The 19,252-nt window shown below is 43.6% G+C and overlaps 1 long non-coding RNA gene across 1 annotated transcript; it reads left to right on the top strand.

Moving 5' to 3' along the window:
- Positions 1-529: 529 nt before the first annotated feature.
- Positions 530-972, top strand: LOC115774014 (uncharacterized). The gene is made up of 3 exons (XR_004019156.1): positions 530-586; positions 671-716; positions 877-972. It is a non-coding gene; the product is annotated as an uncharacterized LOC115774014 (long non-coding RNA).
- Positions 973-19,252: the final 18,280 nt, after the last annotated feature.

Genomic DNA, 19,252 nt, shown 5'->3' with positions numbered 1-19,252 from the left:
AGTACTAAAAAGGTGCCTGTGAATAAGCATAAAGACGTGTCATGGGTTAAAACCATTAACGCCTTTGAAATCTTTTCATGCAGTAATTTTCTTTGTTGAACTCAGAAACGTTTTGAAGGTTACTTCCTGCTGCGAAACATTTTTAAAATCATTCATGATGGGAACAGCTGAATGGTAAACGAGCTCGCCCTTTATCTTTGCTGCATACCTCGTCTTTTGCATTCATGCTCAGAGCCTTATTGTTAACGGGAGTTCTCCTGTGCTCTCCTCCAGCTGCACGTCGTTCAGTGTGCACGGCTGATTGGCTGATGAGTGGGCTGAAACAGATGAGGGAGTGACAGTGGAGTTCATCAGGAATAGGAGAAGCATCGTTTTTCATTGTTTTTAACACTCGGGTTCACTTCAGTTCTTTGTACGTTTGCTCCTCTGTGCAGCTGGCCGGTGGAACAACTGCAACACAAGCACTCGTAGACCACAGACCAGTTGTGCCACATACTTTTGACACAACCCACACCTGACAGCAGACGCTCTCTGCAGGTAGATGGGCGGTCCGTAGCTGCTTCCAAGGAACTACCACTGCTGAACAGTAATTTCCCCTTTATTCCCCTCTCCTCATTACTGAGTTTGTACCTCCTTAATTCCTTTCTGCATTTTCTCTCCACCTCCACAGTAGCAAGCAAGGAAGATACACAAGGAGAGAGGAGTCAAGGAAACAGGTATTTGAGAAAATGAGACATACCTGCTTTTTTAAAGCTCATTGTAAAGCTGTGTGTCAGTTAAATGTAACATTAGGCACATTGTCTGTTGTATTGTTATAGTGTACTTATGATGTCAGAGGTCATATGAGCAATGTTTGCGACACATTTTATTTTTTAGGCCAACAACTCGGCATAATGCAACAGGAATGAGGCGAGATGTTTTATTTCATCCACTCAGATGTGATCATCTTAAATGTCTGTGAGTCCTGAACAGGAAGGAACAGCCTACACCTTTGTCCAGCAGAGCAGAGGAGCACAGGCTTGGCATTCAGCTAGATGGCATTCAGTGACCTTGAAAAATAAAAGCCCGGTCCAGCTCTTTACAACACTTTGCACCTCACTCTTGTCATGCAACCACATCGACACCACTGATCCCACAATGCACGCGACAACTTTCGGTGTTGCAGACAAATGTCAAAGTAAACTCATGACAGCTTTGCTGAGCTACGGCGCACTCCTGTGATCTCAGCCTTTCTCTTGTTTCGACATTCCAATAAGTTCTTTATTTCCATCACATGAATTTTCTCAGCCGGCATTGTGTTCACATGCAGCGGTGTCTTCCTCTTCTCTTTTGGCCTATTTTTTTTCATAACAAACCACTGTACACACAAAGGTCAGCTGTGGCCAAAAGCTGCTTCTCTTTCTTCTCCAGTTTCTTTTTATACGTTTCCACGTGCAATATCATGGGAATTATGCCCAAAAGAAATCCAGTTGTTGTCTTGCTGCTAGTGAGCCTGTACTATCCGCAGTGTTGATTTATGAGACACTTACTGTAGACATGGAAGGATATTTTTATTTGTCTTTTTGACATCTTCTGAGTAGTAAGTATGTAACTGACACACTGCATGAAGCTCCTCTTTAGCTGTTTATGGTCTAGGAGCCTGATCATGAAAGTATCATTAAATTTAATAGATGGTTCATGCAGTAAGCTACAGCATACTGCACATACTTAATTAAATTTGGCTCCAAATATTAAGCAGTGAGGGAGGAAATTATGTCAAGACTTAGTTTTGGGGTTAAAGTTTGGTAAACATGGCTTAGAAATGCATGAATGTCCTCACAAACATGCCTGTATGTGTGTACAGAGGTGATATACAGAGGTGACATACAGAGGTGATATACAGAGGTGAAATACAGAGGTGATATACAGAAGTGAAATACAGAGGTGATATACAGAGGTAAAATGCAGAGGTGATATACAGAGGTGATATACAGAGGTGAAATACAGAGGTGAAATATAGAGGTGACATACAGAGGTGACATACAGAGGTGATATACAGAGGTGAAATATAGAGGTGATATACAGAGGTGATATACAGAGGTGATATACAGAGGTGAAATACAGAGGTGATATACAAAGGTGATATATAGAGGTGAAATACAGAGGTGATATACAGAGGTGAAATACAGAGGTGATATATAGAGGTGAAATACAGAGGTGATATACAGAGATGATATATAGAGGTGAAATACAGTGGTGATATACAGAGATGATATATAGAGGTGAAATAGAGAGGTGAAATACAGAGGTGAAATACAGAGGTGATATACAGAGGTGATATATAGAGGTGACATACAGAGGTGATATACAGAGGTGAAATACAGAGGCGACATACAGAGGCGACATACAGAGGTGATATACAGAGGTGATATATAGAGGTGAAATACAGAGGTGATATACAGAGGTGATATATAGAGGTGAAATACAGAGGTGAAATACAGAGGCGACATACAGAGGTGACATACAGAGGTGATATACAGAGGTGAAATACAGAGGTGAAATACAGAGGTGATATACAGAGGTGATATACAGAGGTGAAATACAGAGGTGATATATAGAGGTGAAATACAGAGGTGATATACAGAGGTGATATACAGAGGTGATATATAGAGGTGAAATACAGAGGTGATATACAGAGGTGAAATACAGAGGTGATATACAGAGGTGATATATAGAGGTGAAATACAGAGGTGATATACAGAGGTGATATATAGAGGTGAAATACAGAGGTGATATACAGACGTGATATACAGAGGTGAAATACAGAGGTGAAATACAGAGGTGATATACAGAGGTGAAATACAGAGGTGAAATACAGAGGTGATATACAGAGGTGAAATACAGAGGTGAAATACAGAGGTGATATACAGAGGTGAAATATAGAGGTGAAATACAGAGGTGATATACAGAGGTGAAATACAGAGGTGAAATACAGAGGTGATATACAGAGGTGAAATACAGAGGTGATATACAGAGGTGAAATACAGAGGTGATATATAGAGGTGAAATACAGAGGTGATATACAGAGGTGAAATACAGAGGTGATATACAGAGGTGAAATACAGAGGTGAAATACAGAGGTGATATATAGAGGTGAAATACAGAGGTGAAATACAGAGGTGAAATACAGAGGTGATATATAGAGGTGAAATACAGAGGTGAAATACAGAGGTGAAATACAGAGGTGATATATAGAGGTGAAATGGGCTGTGTGGCAGGCAAAGTGTGCAGACTCAGAAAACTTTAATACTTGGTTCTTGAGCAAAAATAATACAAAATCCCTCCAAAGGGAACGTTATCCACAAAACAAGAAGGCACTTCAGGCAGCCAGGAAGATGAGAGACACACAACCTCGAGCAGAGAGCTTCCGACGCCACCGGAGTGGAAACAGCAGCGGACACAGGAGAACAGACTAACGAGACAAGGGAAGAAAAACTAAAGAACGCACAAAAGAGAAGGACCAGCAAAATAAAACAGGAAGTACGAGGACACGGGAGAGCAGACTGAAAACTGAAACAAAGTAAACGCAAAGAGAACTCAGGTTACTAGAACTGAGAAAACCTGAAAAAGAAAAAAAAATGAACACAACAGCATTGTTACTCATGAGAACAATGAAACTAACTCAGCTGCCGAAAGTACAAAACAACCTAAAAACGCTGAGTCACAGACCCAGGATTATGATAAAGATGAAGAAAGCAAAACACTGAAGTTATTAGTCTTAAAAAAATCTAGATTAATTCTGCAGAGAGACTTCACACCTGACAGAAAGTTTGTAGATAACAAAAACAGAAAGTTTTTCATTGTTTGTTCACTGATTCTCTGCTGCCTGTTGACCCCATTCATTATTCATTGTATGTACTGTAAGTGGATCCCTGACTAAAGCTTCAGGCTGCTCCACTAACCCCTCTGTTTATGTTTACACGGCTGTTACCACGGAGGCAGCGCCGAGGACTAGCAACCTTGGCACACAAACACGAGCGGGCGAGCGAGGCAGACACACAAAGAGTGAGAGAGAGGGCGGAGCGAAGGGAAGCCTCCGTCAGGGCTGCGATCCACCCGCTGAAGTTCACACCTTTGTTTGGTTTTTATTTTTCGTGGTGACAAAAAGTGTCGCCACGTGTTTGTTTCTAGACGTGTGTCACCTTCGTTTTCGCTGGGAAAAGAAGATAAATGTGACTTTTTTAAGAGTTTGGTTTTTTTTTTTTGGTTTTTTATGGTGCTCTTTTCATTTTTCCTTCTGGCGTTAAATGTTTTATTTTGATGTGTTCTTGTTTTCTGCTACAGTACAGCTGTTTATGTTTTTTATAATAACTAATGTCACAACTAATAGACTTCTAAGTCCTTGTTTAATATTTGCATCTTTGAAAATCCTGAAACTCTAACTCTAAAAAGAAATGTTGATGAGAGAAAGAGTGTGGCTGAAAGCTGCGGAAAAAATATACTTTTTAATGAGGATTTTATGAAAATAATTGTTTTGAGTGACTGAAGTTTCCTCCTTTCTATCACATCATTGACCGGCTCATATTAGAAAGAAAACAAACGAGGACACAAGGAAGCGAGCGCTGTTTGGGACACTGTTTTGAAACGGGACGTATCCCAGGATTCCCGGGTCATCACGCTTCATCTCTCCCGGTTTGTGATGACATCACCTCACAGTGCTTCTATTTTTAGATCAAGTGTAAACGGCCTTGGCAGCTGCGGCTCACAAACACACAACACTCAGACACATCCTGGTTTCAGTATGAGTGACGTCAAGACACTACAGATCTTTATTTGTCTCACATGAGAGAGGTGCTGATTTAAAAAGACATCACGTCACTGTTTCAGTGTCAAAGAGAGAGAGATGTGTTACTATGTTACTATGTGACTCCAGGGCATTGAAGACATTTCTGTGCTTGTGCCATCTGTATTTAGAGATAAAATAAGATAAGATTTATTTGTCACATGCACAGTCAAATGTATTTTTTTTGCCTGCGTCCAATAAGTAGAATGTATATAAGTAAGAAGAATAAAATTAAGTACATTGTTTAAACTTTTCCCTTTAATCTAGAAAGACAAAAAATGATAATAATGATTAACTAGGTATTCAGATGGTCAGGCATCAAAGTGTGTGATACATATTATCAATCCTTCATACCACAGTGAGGTGAAATGGGGTCAGTTCTAAAAATAAAGAGGAATCCTTCCCCTTTCGTCTGACGCCGCTGTTCCATCATTAAAGTAAAAGTTAAACTTCTACTGGTTTTATTGAAGTCAAACTCCTTCCTGATTCCTCTTTTCACATCATTCCCACGCGCACACACGAGCTGCAGTCTCGTTTCTGACCGGCACACTCTGTTTCGCTCTGATAATCATGACTCAGTGTGTTTGCCCTGTGGATTTTTTTTTCCCCCGCAGTGATTTTTTTTTAATTTACTTTTAATGTCTCTACACTTTCCTGCTTCACTCTTGGGCTGCATGACACAGCAGATCTCAGCCTGCAGAGCAGCATGTGACCTGGTTTACATCGCGTCTAACTTCATGTTTCATCATGTAATCTTCTCTCATGTAGGTGTGACTCATTTCTGTGACTCCGAGCACATTTTTGCAAAGTCACAATGTTTCACCTGTATTTACTGTCTCGTTGAGGCTTATGAAACCTCATGTAAGTTTACTTTGTCGGTCCAAACATTGTTACTGCAGGGGCTGATTTTTGAGTCATACTTTGCCAAATAGTTCAGTTTAGGTCAGGCTGTATTCTGTGGACTCAGCTCATGTGGAGTCCACAGAAGAATTATCTACACATAATCTGCAAATAGTACATGTATAATAATATATAGTGTATAAAAACATTTTTCTTAGTTTTTTGAGAATCATTTAATAATCAAATTACTGCAGGTTTTTCAATTCAATTTCAATTCAATTTTATTTATATAGTGCCAAATCACAACAAACAGTCGCCTCAAGGCACTTTGTATTGTGGGTAAAGACCCTACAATAATACAGAGAAAACCCAACAGTCAAAACGACCCCCTATGAGCAGCACTTGGTGACAGTGGGAAGGAAAAACTCCCTTTAACAGGAAGAAACCTCCAGCAGAACCAGGCTCAGGGAGGGGGGGCCATCTGCTGAGGGGGGCCTGAGGGGAGATAAAAGACATGATGTGGAAGAGAGACAGAGATTAATAATAACTAATGATTAAATACAGAGTGGAGTATAAACAAAGTAAATAAGGTGAATGAAAAGAAACAGTGCATCATGGGAACCCCCGGCAGCCTAGGCCTATAGCAGCATAACTAAGGGATGGTTCAGGGTCACCTGATCCAGCCCTAACTATAAGCTTGATCATAAAGGAAAGTTTTAAGCCTAATCTTAAAAATAGAGAGGGTGTCTGTCTCCTGAATCCAAGCTGGGAGCTGGTTCCACAGAAGAGGGGCCTGAAAGCTGAAGGCTCTGCCTCCCATTCTACTCTTAAGTATCCTAGGAACCACAAGTAAGCCAGCAGTCTGAGAGCGAAGTGCTCTGTTGGGGTGATATGGGACTATGAGGTCTTTGAGATAAGATGGGGCCTGATTATTCAAGACCTTGTAGGTGAGGAGAAGAATTTTAAATTCTATTCTAGATTTAACAGGGAGCCAATGAAGAGAAGCCAATATGGGAGAAATCTGCTCTCTCTTTCTAGTCCCTGTCAGTACTCTAGCTGCAGCATTTTGGATCAGCTGAAGGCTTTTCAGGGAGCTTTTAGGACAGCCTGATAATAATGAATTACAATAATCCAGCCTAGAAGTAATAAATGCATGAATTAGCTTTTCAGCAGCACTCTGAGAAAGGATGTTTCTAATTTTAGAAATATTGGACAAATGCAAAAAAGCGGTCCTACATATTTGTTTAATATGTGCATTGAAGGACATATCCTGGTCAAAAATGACTCCAAGATTTCTCACAGTGTTACTGGAGGCCACTGTGAGAAATCTATGTTTAATGAGATTTGGGGGTTTTAAGCAGGATGCTGAATGTATGCTGGGAGAAAACCAGCAACTGTAAATATGTTACATAACCATAAGAAAGAGCAGGGTTAACATAACTAAAGAAGTGGGTTACATCATTTACTCGTAAAGAGAAAAGACATTCTTTATAGAGATGGTATGATGGAGTATGTTTTTAAACTGGGATCACAGCACACATCTTTAGAAGATATTCACTGTGCCCTGCTTGGTGCCACAGTAAGTAGTGAAGTGAAACCACAGCTGACCAACATGCGTGAATGTCAGATCATCTGACATCTGGCAGATGTGGTGGAGAAAGTTTCTCATGCTTCCCAAACACTGAACAAACTCTGTGGGAGTAAACTGGCCACTTTAAAATATCACTGAGAATCAGTGAAGCCTTTTTATTAGATATAGTCCTAAAAGTTTTCACAGGCACAGTGAGAGCATGTTAACTCCAGACAGAAGGATCTCAGTCAGTCAGTCAGGGCTTAGAATCCAGAACCTAGGCTGCCCCCTACCATTGTCATTATATATCATTACATTTGACTTGGTGAAATGAGCTGCTACAGTGACATATTAACCATTCACTTCCACTCAGTTTTATTTTCTGTAGCACCAAAGAGGAAACCCTAAAGATCAGACGATCTCATGTGAGCAGCACATATTGATGGTGGGAAGAGAGAACCAGGCTCAGGGAGGAGCACAGCCATTTGGAGGGGTGAGAGCACAGAAGTGAAGGCAAAAAAAAAAAAAGTGTCCTGTTCTAACCAGCTCTCCATGTTTGCTTTATGTGACCTGCATATGTTAACATCACCTCCCTCCATCTGCTTTCTAGTTACCTGCTCCAAAATTGCCCAGTGATTCTGGTTTCCCAAGGAGCTCCACTCAAACCTCCAGTCAAACTGACTTGCCTGCCCACTCTCAGTCTCTGTCTGTCTGTCTGTCTGTCTGTCTGTCTGTAGGTCACTTTGGGCCAATCAACAAGCTCAGGTGAGATGACATCACCCCTGCAATCAGTAGTGTGACCTCAGCCTGCATCATCATGAATTTCTAATGGAGGGTCTTCCCACATCCAATCAGCTGTATTCTGGATTATCAGGTAATGAAGCCTGACGGCAGGCAGCCAATCAGAATTGAATACAGAGATTACTGCCTGGTGCTCAGAGGGAATCAATAATGCAGAAACACACACACACAGTTGCCCTGCGCCTGCCTGTACTGTTACAGTAAATGACGAAGCTGAGGGGCAGATGGTGTACTACAGAGAGAGGGAGGGACAGACGACTTCCACAGGAGAGAGGAACGACAGAAATAAAGAGGAGAAAAGTGAGAGCAGAGAGAGAAATCAAAGAAGACAAGATGATCTCAGTGTTTGAGTATGATTCACTGCCAGTAGCTGTGAGTCACCCCTGCAACGGCAATTTAAAACCATCAGGATTAAGTCCGATTAATACTCAGCTACTGTTCACCTGTCACTCGTTGTCTCTTTAAGCTTTGCTGACAGCTCAAAGCTGAAGTGTGTGCTGATTGTTTAGTTTCAGCTACATTTTTCCCCTTTTTCCTTCCAGATTTCCATTTAGCTCATAGATATGTCCTAGCTTGCAGAATCAGCAGCAGAAACAGAGCTCTGGTTTCTACAGAAGTTCTAATAATAACATCATAGTAATAATACAGAGATTACAGAGTCAAAAGTAGATAAAACATGTGGGCTGGAATTTGATATTTTGGTGGTAGCTCGCTAAAACAATCAGGTTTGTTGGCTTTTTTTAAGCATTATGTGTCTTTTTTTCCTGGGTAATAATCTAATATTAGTGATAACACTCAAAGTACTTTAGAGGCCGAAGCAAGAGGAGTACTTTCAGCAGCAGCAGTAAAGACACTGAAAGAAAGAGATGTATTTGCAGGAGTATCTGCCAAAGTTAGCACCAGCCCAAAACATCATGTAACACTTCAGCATACATCAAGAAGGGATAATGAATCAGAGATCTTATTTTTTATCTCATAAAGTCTGTAATTCTGATGTCCTGCCAATCATGTTGAAGGACAGTAATGAGATAGTAAATGCAAAGATTGCAATGGGCAAAAAAAGAATTTTAATGCTGTACACTGGGGATTTTTTTAGCCTAGCACCCATTGAAATGCTGCTACAGTCACCGGGTGATGGTGAGGAGTGGAAGCTCGTATTGCAGGTTGGGTGTTTGATTATTTCAGTGCTGTAGAGTGTAAGTGTTTGCTGATGGTGCACATGCACACCAGCTGCTCAAATGTCTGCGGGCAGCAGAAGTAAAAGTCGATCACTTCCAGTGATCATATGCATATTGCACCTTTAAGCCTTACTTTACATCAAAAGGACTGTCACTAAATTCCCCACACAAACCCAGCAGGAGCAGAGCCAAGTGCAGAAAAACGCACCCTGGACCGGAGCGTTTATAAAGCCTGAGTTTCTGGGTCACAGGGATTACTTGCAAATTACTGACCTCATTATTGTAAACTGGTCGTGTTTAATTTAATCTGAGTCACAGAATGATCAGCAGCAGCTTCAGAAAAGCTGCAGTTAAGCTTCAGCAGAAATGGGAGTAGTAGCAGCAACATTAATACTTTCAGAGGGACATGAGAGCATGTACATGAGCTCTGCGTGACTGCCGTTGAACTTGAAGAAACCTGAATATGGATTTGGAATGAACTCTAGTGAATAAGGTTGAACTTAAACCTACAGAGTCAAGGCTTGATGGAAATTTCTTTTTGTAACAACTCCCACACTTACCTGATATGATGGGCAGTGATCCTAAACGCTCAAAAGGAAATGTTCCACAGGGGAATTTCAATTACTGGCTTCCTGTCCAGGTGACATAACAGACATCACATGACCTGAAACCTGAGTTAGTGTCGGGTTTCTCATGTGGTGATACCTGACAACCTAAGGAAATAATTTGAGTCTGCATTTCCCAAAGTCACGACCGAGAAGCTCCTTTTTTGGCGAAAGCTTCGCTGGTGCATCGTTATTTGGCGCTGGCAGCCAGAATAAGTGACATGTCTCTGCATGTGTCTGACATTTGTAACGATAACGTTGGAAAAGACTGAAAGGCAGCGTGTAATTAAACGTGAAAGGCAATGTGTCTCCAGGCTGGATTCCAAGATCAAAACAGGCGTGGGCGGTTGCTGCTGGTTTCTGGCTTCATATAAAACGTTTGTGAACTCAAGATAGCAGTGATAAAGGAATTAACGTCCTCTAATCTGCCCTGCACTGCAGCATCTCCCCTTCCTTTACTTGCCCGTCTGCATGAGTCTAAACACAGTCCCCAAGTTTATTTGCCGGGTTTGAGATTTATTAATTTATTTCATTTTTTTCTCCAGTTAAATTAGAATTAAAGATTAAGAAATTCACTAAATTAAAATGACACGATTATTCTCTACCGAAGTTTAAATGCAATAAAGGCTTAAAGCTTTAATAATAATAATACTGTTCAATAATCCTGATCTCAGTTTTGACCAGATTAATTATGATTTTTACCACAGTTGAGCAACTCCAGTACAGGCTGAGAGCTTCAGCAGAAGGACCAACATTTGTGAGATCATCATTTCAGTGATAATAATAATCTGCATGTTCTCCCCACGTCTGCGTGGGTTTTCTCCGGGTACTCCGGTTTCAGTTAGTGGGGTTAGGCTCATTGGTGACTCTAAATTGCCCACAGGTGTGACTGGTTGTCTGTCTCTCTGTGTTAGCTCTGTGACAGGCTGGCGACCTGTACAGGTGTACCCTGCCTCTCTCCCTATGATAGCGGGGATAGGCTCCAGCCCCCCGCGACCCTGAACAGGATAAGTGGAAGAGATTGTCCACATGCATCAGTGTGTCATTCTTCCATAGATTTCTGTTCAGCACCATTTCTCTCTCTTGTATCTTGGACAAGGAGTTGAGCCCGAGAGGCCAAACGCAGGATCGCTATGAGACTCCCCTGATATTGAAACAATGATACTTTCAGCGACTCCCTAGCTGAACAATATCATTACACACTAATTTACAACGGGTGTGCCCTTGCACGTACCACTGTGAACAACACTGTGTCACTGGACAGCAAGTTCATCTGGTTTCAGCTTTGTATCACAGGCAGCACGTAGCACTGCCGCCGGTCTAAATGACCTCTCTGTAAAGTGTTTGTTGCCCTGCTTATTTGAGTGAGTAACATGAACTGTTACTCACTGTTACTGGATTAGTTATAAAGTGTGTTGTAAGTCTGTAATTCACAGCTTCACACCAACATGAGGTGCTCTGTTTTGGATCGTGATAGATCACCATGATACAGCATCTCCACAGCCATCATTTCAAATGGATAAGGGAAATATGACACTGATATCTCAGTGATGTAGCTGAAGTCATTATTTGAATGCCTGCACATTTCACATGTAGATCCACCACTCCCAGTGCAGAGCCAGATCTTTCCATAACCTCTTTGTTTGACTTACTTTTTTCTTCAGAATGAGTCTTTGTTGCTTTTATCGCCCACTTGAAGCACCGTTTCCCATCATAAGCTGCTGAAAGTGTGTGTGGGGGTGTTAGATAAGAAACTGTTTGTGCTCAGTAAATAAAACAGATACTGTTGCTAAAGGGCCCTGTTTCAGTGATGCTGAGCTCTGAAAGATTCATGGGTTGAGTTATTGCACATGAATTTCCTGCATATTATTTATATATATATATTCTGAGAAATATGAGATAAAACGTTTTTTTAAACAGCTGTGCATGAGGTTATATTCTACAAATTGATACTCACAGTAAATTAATAAAACAGAAATGTTTCCATGTTTACTGGACACAATGAAGAGACACCCAGAATTCAGGTTGGAAAAAAGAAAAAGAAAAAGAAAAGAAATAATGACCCTCTGTGCAAATGCTACGTGGATTTAAATGTTCCAGTTAATCAGATAAACTGTTCACAGACTGAGAAATGATGGGACTGTTGCCACTTGCAGAAATACTGACAAACTGCAGGAAGATCCACCTCATCGTTGTGCAAGTCTAATAATCAGCAACAGGAAATGTTTCATGCAGGTTGTTGCTCCCCATGGCTCCACAGGTTTCTAAATCTAAGAGTTCACTAACCTTTCTGAGTGATTACACAGTGCGTTAAAAAAAAAACAAAAAAACAGGGAAAACACAGCGATCAGATTGGGTTAGTCTGTATTTGATGCAGATCACACCAGAAATGTCAAAAGGTTCACAGAGTTTTTTCTGTGTATTGGGTAGTTTTGAATTTTTGTGCATCCTTTCTCCTCTTGTTCATCCTCCATCATCAAAGAGGAGCTTCACCTTCCTTAAATGCACCTCCAAGGAGACAAGGAGTGAGGAGAGAGGAGGCTTCTGGAGGAGCTAAATGTGATTTCATAAATTCAGTTACACTCTGCAGATAAAGGAGTCGTGTGGCTGAATTTGGACTAAATTAGAGGTGACTGTGGTGCTGCTGTTCATATTTATCAACAGACTAAAAGTCTGGCTAATAAATAACATGTATATCATTAATGTGGCAAATAACACCCACAGTTTTCATTCATTGTTTTCTCCCTCTGTGTGTTTGAGATGAAAGAAATATGCAGAGATAAATTTTAGCAAGTCAGCACCAACAGAAGCAATTTTCTGTGTTCCTTCAATGAAGTGCAGCAGAATTTCCACATAAGCTTGCAGCATGTACTATCACAGGAACTACCTGTTCCGCTGTCGCAACCAGAGCTGACGGTTCAGACGTGACTGTCATCACGCAGAAACATGAACGGGGTCAGACTTTTAGCTCAACAACAAGGGGATTTCCATTTCTGTACCGCAAGCAGGACAAAGACAGCCACTCAGAGTGGAGCAGGAACAAACAGCACCGCTACAAGAGTTCAGGCTGTGACAAACAGTCATGTGGTGGGGGCCCAAAGTGAGCTGAACCTGTTTTGCAGTGTCGAACGTGCCTCTGCCCAGCAGCGCTTTCATGGAAAACTGCCTCACCACACACAGTTACTCAGCATATAAAGGCCTTTTTTTTTATAGAACAAAGCCTCCATTCTGCCGCGCTGCATGATTCAGCTTTTCATGTGGAGCTCTGGCTCCATTTCAGCGCGCAGAAAATTATTGCGTCAGCGCGGCCGGCCTAGTGGAACATTTAATTGCCAGATATCAGCCATTTATTGCCTGATTTCTATCTGTTGTTCAGGGCAGATCACAAGACATGACACTATGTGTCGAAATTTTGAAAACCACTGGAGGTCAAACTCATCACAGAGTCACAGTGTGTCAAAGCACATGGCACTTCTCCTCGTGTGGCTGTTTCTTAACCATCAGCCCCGTGGCCAGTGGGTGACCGGCCACTTAAAAAGGCTGTTTTTCTCCTCAGGGTCTTCTCCTTACAGTACAAAGCGCCTTGAGGCGACTGTTTGCTGTGATTTGGTGTTATATAAATAAAATTGAATTAAACTGAAGTAACCCATAAAGAAAAAGTAAAAACATGTTTTTTTTTTAGAAATGTTTGCAAATCTATTAAATCTCTTGTTGGGTCCACTGATTCAGGATTTTTTTGGAAGTTCCTTTGAATGCGCTTCCAGGTGCACTTCCGGAGCGTGGCGGCTTCCTTCTGGCATAACCAGGATCAGAAAACCTTCAAACTGGATGGGAAGCATCTATGTGCAGGATTTGGTGTTTCCTAAACATGGATTTTGGAAAGACCATCAGATTGTCCCATCAGAGCATCACTTTCCTCTCACAATCCTTTAAACTGAGTCTGACAGACGGTCAGGTGCCATCCTCCTGACCGTAAAAGCCTGATGCCTGAGATGGTCGTCCTTCTGGCAGGTTCTCCCATCTCTGAGGAGAACTTCTAAAACTCTCTGAGACACTAGTGAGTTCCTCGGTAACTCTCCCTGGATTTTGTCTCACCGTGCAGGAAAATGCCTTTCTTCAGCTGTGGGTACGCATTATTTCATATGAGCAGTTACTCTAACATGCATGTCTTCTGACTGTGGAAGGAAACCAAAGTAATCAAGAGGGAGAACTGAGACCCCGGGAAGATCTGAACCCAGAACATCCTCATTTGAGGGAATGGTGCTAACCTGTGACTTTCACTGAAGTTAAATAAGAAAACTGTGAAGCTTTCAGATCCAGGAGTAAAATTAAGAAGAATATGCACCTTTTATGCACCAAACATTTATGCACGCAGTTACCTTGGTTAGTCCTACAGAGTGCATTAGTGTAACTGCAGGGGCAGGGATGAACTATTTCTTTGTTCCCATTTATTGTAAACCAAAAGAGGAGCAGCTCAGTTCATTGTAATGTAACGTTATATTCATTTAACCATTTAATCCACCCACCCCCAAAGGGCAAATAAAACACAGACTCATCTTCTCTCCTCCTTACAAGAGAAAACGTTAGATCAGGTCAGAGGAGAAGATGAAGTCATGTTGAGTCACACTCCACCAGGAAGAAAATGAATGCCATTATGTGTCTTGTTGCACACACACACACACACACACACACACACACACACACACACACGACTAAAATTCAATTAAAATCCCGAGAGGACATCACAGCACTGGAATATGACAAATCGCTCTGAGTGAGGTTGATGATTGATCGGTGTTTTGATTGCTCCTGCTTCCTCTCAGCTGACCTTTGCACTCGTGTGCAGCCGTCTCTCGTTTTCTTACGTGTTGCTTTTGTTTGATCTGCTGTATTTTTTTCCACTGTTTGCACTTTCGTCCTGATAAGACGAGCTCTCAAAACAGTTTCCACATCTTGCTTCAGCTGGTGATCTCAACACACGTGAAGTAGTTGATGCATTGACAGAAAACAGAAGATATGTAGTTCCCCCTGAGAAGTCCAAGTGGACCTGGAATTTTCTGGAACTGTGGTGATAAATAGAGGCAGGTAAACATTTAGCTGACTCTGGAGCTTCTGTTGTGTGCCGGGTGAGGGACAGAGAAAGAGGTCAGATGTGTGAAACTTTCATTTAGAGGCTGAAACTTGGGAAGACTGGGAATCAGTAAGGACATGTCCCTCAGTTGACCCGAAGTGGGTGAGACTGAAACTCTTCCTCCACCCAGAAATGAGACAGTCTACAAGTTATGATGTTTCTTAACAGGAAGTTCCCATTAAGTGGCTGGTTGAAGTTAAAGAGTAATCTCCTCTGTCTGCGGTTTGACATGATGCATGTTTTGGATTTAAATGGGTCTGCATGATGTTTGTACTGTAATTACATTAACTTGCCTCACAACCTTTCATATTCCCTTCTAAAGGACTCTAAATGTGCGACCTAATTTTGAGAGCTGGTTTGTGCTTTTCATTTTCTCTAAATTGATCTCTTTAAACAATCATCAGCATCATGTTCTGTCTGCTGTCACTGCAAAACCCATGTTTTCAATGAGACGGTCCAATAACAACATTAAGGCTGGCCTTGAAGTTTCCTCAAAAAGCTGACGATGACATTTAAATGAGCCCTTTTCTGCTTTTCTGTACTTTCTGCCAGGTAAAAGTTTCAATTACAAGATCAGGCTTCAGGCTGCTGTAAATCCTCAGTTTCAGGCACTTTTTCTACTCTTTGCACTCTATGTCAGAGATGAAGGGGGGGGGGGCAGAAAGTACAGAAATCCCACCCACCACCACCTGTTTGAATCTCCTTTATAACGGGCAGCCAGCCAGAACAAAGTTGGCTTAAAGGCACGTTGGCTTTTGAGGACAAAGCCCACATTTCAACAGGTTCTATGTAGCAGAAGGTGGGATCATTTCCCTGGAAAAAATAGAATAAAATAAATGTGAAAATCATCTCTGAAGTGTGATTTGGCACTAACCTGTTTTTCTGTGGAAGTGCATGAAACAAGCTGTGGCACCAAGAACACACAGAGAGCCTTCACTGGAAGTAAAAGCATTGCAGTGCTGCAAAATGCTCCCTCTCAGTGTCACACAGGTCAATATTACTGCTGCACATGATTAAGGCTGAGCTCACTTTGAACACCTCATCCTCTATTTATTCTATAAAATTACATGTTTGTAAAGTTTCTGACCACAATTCCCTAAAAAAAACAAACAAACAAAAAAAAATATATATATATACATATATATATATATATATATATATACACACACACATACATACACACATACACACACACATACATACAGAGGTTTATGTACATGTGCAAACCACCAGAGCAAGCTGCTTGCCTCTCAGCTGAATCCACCATCGTTAGTGTTACAGCCGATACCAAAGCCCAGAGGCCTGGAGTAAAGGGGGCTCTTCCAAATTAAACCTATTTTCTCCATCCATCCATCCATTCTCTTCCGCTTATCCGGGGCCAGGTCGTGGGGGCAGAAGCCTAAGCAGAGAAGCCCAGGCTTCCCTCTCCCCAGCCACCTCCTGCAGCTCATCCGAAGGGACCCCAAGGCGTTCCCAGGCCAGCCGAGAGATATAATCTCTCCAGTGTGTCCTGAGTCTACCACGTGGCCTCCTCCCGGTGGGACATGCCTGGAACACCTCACCCAAGAGGTGGCCCGGAGGCAACCTAATCAGATGCCCGAGCCACCTCAACTCCTTTCAATGTGGAGGAGCAGCGGCTCTACTCTGAGCCCCTCCTGGATGGCTGCATTCCTCACCTTATCTGTAAGGGAGAGGCCAGCCACCCTTTGAAGGAAACTTATTTCTGCCGCTTGTATTCGCGATCTTATTCTTTCGGTCACTACCCAAAGCTCGTGACCATAGGTGAGGGTAGGAACGTAGATCGACCAGTAAATCGAGAATTTCGCTTTTACGCTAAGCTCCCTCTTCACCACGACAGACCAGTGCAGCGTCCGCATCACTGCAGAAGCAGCCCCAATCCATCTGTCGATCTCCCGCTCCCTTCTCCCATCACTCGTAAACAAGACCCCGAGATACCTGAACTCCTCCACTTGGGGCAAGAACTCGTCCCTGAGCCGGAGAGGGCACTCCACCCTTTTCCGGCTGAGGACCATGGCCTCAGACTTAGAGGTGCTGATTCTCAAGCCAGCCGCTTCACATTCGGCCGTGAACTGTTCCACTGCGAGCTGCAGGCCACCCCCTGATGAAGCCAACAGAACCGCATCATCTGCAAAGAGCAGAGATGAGACTCTGAGGCCACCAAGGAAGAAGCCTTCTGCCACATGGCTATGCCTAGAAATTCTGTCCATAAAAATTATGAACAGAAAAGGCAGCCCTGACGAAGTCCAACACCCACAGGAAACGAATCCGACTTATTACCGGCTATACGGACCAAGCTCTCACTGCGGTTGTACAGAGACTGAATGCCCCACAACATTGGCCAGACACCCCATACTCCCGTAGGACCTCCCACAGGATACCCCGAGGGACACGGTCGAATGCCTCCACAAAGTCCACAAAGCACATGTAGAATGGTTGGGCAAACTCCCATGCACACTCAAATATCCTTGAGAGGATAAAGAGTTGGTCCAGCGTTCCGAGAACAGGATGAAAACCACATTGTTCCTCCTGGATCCGAGGTTCGACTAACGGGCGGACCCTCCTTTCCAGCACCCTGGCATAGACTTTACCGGGGAGGCTGAGGAGTGCGATCCCCCGAAAGTTGGAGCACACCCTCCGGTCTCCCTTCTTAAAGATGGGGACCACCACCCCGGTCTGCCAAACCAATGGCACTGCCCCAGATCTCCACGCGATGTTGCAGAGGCATGTCAACCAAGACAGCCCTACAACATCCAGAGCCTTCAAGAACTCAGGGCGAATCTCGTCCACCCCAGGGGCCCTGCCACCAAGGAGTTGTTTAACTGCCTCAGTGACCTCGCCCCCAGTGATGGTCAAGTCATCTCCCTCGTCTCCAGACTCTGCTTCCACTACAGAAGGTGTGTCAGTGGGATTCAGGAGGTCCTCAAAGTATTCCTTCCGACTATAGCCTCAGTTGAAGTCAGCAGCACCCCACCCGTACTATAAACAGTGTGAGTGGAGCACTGCTTTCCCCTCCTGAGTCGCCTGACGGTTTGCCAGAATCGCTTCGATGCCGTCCGAAAGTCTTTTTCCATAGCCTCACCGAACTCCTCCCACACCCGAGTTTTTGCTTCGGCCACTGCCCGAGCTGCATTCCGCTTGGCCGGCCGATACCTGTCAGCTGCCACAGGCTAACCAAGCCCGATATGACTCCTTCTTCAGCTTGATGGCTCCCTTCACCTCCGGTGACCACCATCTGGTTCCGGGGTTACCACCACGACAGGCACCAACCACCTGCAGCTACAGCTCTGAGCAGCAGCCTCAACAATGGAGGTGCGGAACATGGTCCATTCGGACTCAGTGTCCTCAGTCTCCCTCGGAATGCTGTCGAAGTTCTGCCGGAGGTGGGAGTTGAAGATCTGCCGGACTGGGGCTTCTTCCAGGCGTTCCCAGCACACCCTCACAATACGTTTAGGTGCGCCAGGTCTGTCCAGCATCTTCTCCCGCCACCTGATCCAACTCACCACCAAGTGGTGATCAGTTGACAGCTCAGCTCCTCTCTTCACCCAGGTGTCCAGAACATACAACCGCAGATCTTATGATACGATTATAAAATCGATCAACCTGCGGCCTAGGGTGTCCTGGTGCCATGTGCACTTATAGACATCCTTATGTTCGAACATGGTGTTCGTCATGGACAAACTGTGGTTTGCACAGAAGTCCAATAACAAAACACCATTCGAGTTCAGATCGGGTAGGCCGTTCCTCCCAATCACGCCCCTCCAGGTCTCACTGTCATTGCCCATGTGAGCCAGACTATGGAGTCACCAGATGGAGCACTCTCCAGCACCCCGCCCAGAGACTCCAAAAAGGGTGGGTACTCTGAACTGTCATTTGGCACATAAGCACAAACAACAGTCAGGACCCATTCCCCGGCCCGGAGGCGCAGGGAAACTACCCTCTCATCCACCGGTGAAAACTCCAACGTGCAGGCAGCAAGCCGGGGGTATACAAGAATATCCACCCCAGCTCACCGCCTCTCACCGAGGGCAACTCCAGACTGGAACAGAGTCCAGCTCCTCTCCAGGAGACTGGTTCCAGAGTCCAGGCCATGCGTTGAGGTGAGCCCAACTATATCTAAATGGTATCTCTCAACCTCATGCACTAGCTCAGGCTCCTTCCCCACCAAAGAGGTGACATTCCATGTCCCAATAGCCAGTTTCGATAGCCAGGGATCGATCCGCCGGGGCCTCCGCCCTTGGCCACCACCCGACACACACTGCACCCGACCCCTACGATGCCTCCTGC

The sequence above is a fragment of the Archocentrus centrarchus genome, chromosome 24 (assembly GCF_007364275.1).
Source record: "Archocentrus centrarchus isolate MPI-CPG fArcCen1 chromosome 24, fArcCen1, whole genome shotgun sequence".
NCBI lineage: Eukaryota > Metazoa > Chordata > Actinopteri > Cichliformes > Cichlidae > Archocentrus > Archocentrus centrarchus.
Note: the sequence above shows the minus strand (reverse complement) of the source record. Positions and strands in the feature narration are given on the sequence as shown.